General features: G+C 29.0%; 1 long non-coding RNA gene across 1 annotated transcript; it reads left to right on the top strand.

The window, feature by feature from the left end:
* Nucleotides 1-458: 458 nt before the first annotated feature.
* On the top strand, nucleotides 459-2,178 carry LOC133180565 (uncharacterized). The gene is made up of 3 exons (XR_009720361.1): nucleotides 459-546; nucleotides 695-753; nucleotides 985-2,178. It is a non-coding gene; the product is annotated as an uncharacterized LOC133180565 (long non-coding RNA).
* The last annotated feature ends 1,160 nt before the right edge of the window (nucleotides 2,179-3,338 follow it).

The raw sequence follows: 3,338 nt of genomic DNA, 5'->3' as shown, positions 1-3,338 counted from the left end.
GCATTGTTTATAAATGTCTAATTGGCGAAAAAGGTACATGAAAATAAGCGAAAACATAAAAAACAAGTTTTTTGTTCAGTATTGCTGATAAAACTTTTAACTTATACGAGGCATGTTTATTGCTGCTTTAAAATAATTTTAACAGTTACAAAACTGTATTAACTACGGAAGTATAACGTTATTTTTTTTTTTATAATAAACCATTGAACATCTGTTGAATGCATGGGAAAACAGCCTTATGTTGATAAAATACTTTCCCAGCATAGTTGAATTTATTTTATATTATCGTATTTTTTCTACTTAATCATATTTTTGACATTTTAGTTCTAGACTTTAAAAATATAAAAATTAATTGTTCCTTTGCACTTTTTCCTCGAAACAGTGCAGGAACCTACTTTCACTTTCATGTTAAAGTGTAAAACAGAAAGTAGGAAACGTGTCAACTTCATTACAATGTGACATCAGACTTAATTTACATTTTTTTATTAGGTGTATAGTGTCTTGATTACATGCACTCATTAAGCTGTTCGTTACGTGGCAGTAAAGGTATGTACAACTATAGGAATAAAAAAGTAATAACACACGAAAACTTAAAGAAAAGTATGAAATGTTTGCACTGGAGTACCAAAAAATAAGCACAAAATCTACATTGTTTTCTTAAGAGTCATTATGTTTTTTTTTTTCTCCATCGTAGCAAGAGTATTGGGTGTTTAGAAGAAGTATCTTACAGGAGGATTATTTCTTCTGGGATAGGTAATTTAGTCATGTTAGTTGCACATGTTTTGTGCTGTTGTGTATTCGTTGATTTTGTACACTTTGTAAATGTGTCTTCAAAAATAATAATTTGTTTATGACACGTCTAAAGAGATTATATTTTCAAAAGTAGTTATCTTAAAGTATATTTATATATACTGTACAGCAAAAAATAAGACTTAGATTGGATGAATAATGCTTAGAGAAGCTATATATTAATTTGATTTTTAGCTTGGAATTGGAACAATGCGTCAACTGAAGGGAAAAGTGAAGGAAAACCGAAAGGAGAAAAGAGAGAGGAAACTAGAAAATCTGAAAAACCATGACAATGCCCTTAAGATATGCCTGCCTGTCCTCTTAGTTATTGCAGCCATTATTGTAGCTTATGTTTACGTTTCTACAAGGCCGAAAGCATAGCAATGCTCAACATTAACATTTATTCTGATAGTGAAGAAATAGTTCTTTGGTTAAGAGACTGTGAGCAAATATTTTCTTGGGGCATTTTTAAAAGAGACTCTTTTTTTGATGTGTGAGTTCATTGCCAAGGTTGTATCCATGATAATTACTCTTACAGGTGCTAAAAAACAGATTTTTAATCACGATTCTCTCATAAACATATCTGTCTTTAATTTTTTATGTGTATAGGTTGAATAAATTCCCTACAGCAGTGGCAAAAAATATATTTGAGATTGAACATGGGCATTTTTTTTTTTACATGTATAATTTTAAGATACAGATGCAGTATTGTATATAGCTGTTGCTCAGGTGTGCATATATTTTGTACTTACCGGTATTAATGTGATATAAGAATAAATTGTACATGTATTATGATACATATTACTTTCACCTTTCTGTATGAGAATTATTACAGATTTTATGTAACTGTGTTTGAGCTGTAATTTGTTAATACCTTTGCAGAAAGCATTTTCAATTATGATATCAGATACATTAGAATTAGTAGAGAATAATATTTTTGTAATCCAATCACAAATAAATGTAGTTCGCAAAAAACAGCCAAATTCCAGTTTAAATCATGTTAAATCTTCAATTTATGCTCCTTTGTTTTACATGTGTAATTTTTGCTGTTTGTTATGAAATGGTACGAGAAACATCTCATAGGGACACATATGAAAATCTTATAATTCTAAAATAAGTATCATGAAAAAAGTTGGGTGTTTGTGAGAGTTTTTTTTTTCTTTTTAATTTGCATATGACATGTATGAGGCAGATCTCAGTTATTTTCAATTGTTGCTTTTTTTGAGGAATTGCTTTCTGTGCATGCTTACATTCAACTTATTTTTCTTACAGAAGGAATTATGACCATTTATTGATGAACAAAATTGTCCTCTTAAACAACATCATTCTTTTATTCGTAATTATACCAAGATTTTTTATGTCATTTTATAAACCAAGATTCACTGCACACAGAAGTGTTTATTTACTTAAAAATGTTATTTACATTTTCATTAATTATTATCTATATTTTGTCATAATACAAAATAGGATTCAGTATTGGTTATAAACATGCAAAGAAGTGATCAAATGTACAGAATGCAAGTTTATAATGGGATTAATATCCCTTATGTGATATTGCATAATATCGACTCTGAAGATTCTTGATATTTACATATGAACATTTTACATGCTTTTTAATGTTGGGTTATGGAATTGTTTATTGTAAGTTGTGTTGAATTATGTAATTTTCTTTATACTTTTAAATAAACTTGAAAGTTCTAGTCTTTTTATTTTTGTGGTCATGCTTCAGAATATTTTCCCTAGCAAGTTTAAATTATTTTGTTATTTGTAGGACTATTAATTACAAAGTAACTGTACATTTTGATGTTGGTCAAAAATATGATTATAGTAACATTATAATAAAATACAACACTTTTAAAGATAAATGCACTCAATACATTTATATAAGAAAATGGAAAGTTTGGGGCACTAATTTATCTTGTTAAAGTACTACAATGTATTTAATACTTATATCATGACATATCATGCTCTTTTAAACTCAAAATTTGATCAGTAATTGACTGAAGATAATGAATAAGCTATAAAGGCAACAGTTTGGCAAAACACATTCTGCACAAGAACCCTCCCAATAAAGTGTTTTGTTAGACGTACCTTTTACTCTTTATTATGATCTTGCACTGACTTCCATGTTAACGATAAAGATGAAAAAAACTGTGGATTTATTTTTGTCAATTTTGTCCAACACCAACAAATGCAAATTAGATACATGTATAGCTGATCCCACCTATGCTGAGGAATAAAGTGGGGCATAAAAACCATCAAAGCAATCCAACATCTTATCAACGTCCAAAATCTCAGCAACCGATTCATAGACAAATTTTTTAGATCACCTAGTAAAAATTGAAAAATGAAGAATCATTTAAGGTTTAACAATTCATTTTGATGCATACAGTAATACTTTCAGTATGCAGCACAGTCAAGTCTACAGAAAGGAGGCGGGGCTTAATTTAAACGGGAAATCTTAACATCATCTATAAACTTAGAATTTTAATTTGGTTATGCCCTTGCACTACTGAAATTAATAAGTAACTCAATACTGCAAGTACCGG

Source organism: Saccostrea echinata, unplaced genomic scaffold (assembly GCF_033153115.1).
Source record: "Saccostrea echinata isolate AGI-Se365-2 ecotype Australia unplaced genomic scaffold, CSIRO_AGI_Sech_v1 ptg000006l, whole genome shotgun sequence".
Taxonomy (NCBI): Eukaryota; Metazoa; Mollusca; class Bivalvia; order Ostreida; family Ostreidae; genus Saccostrea; species Saccostrea echinata.
Note: the sequence above shows the minus strand (reverse complement) of the source record. Positions and strands in the feature narration are given on the sequence as shown.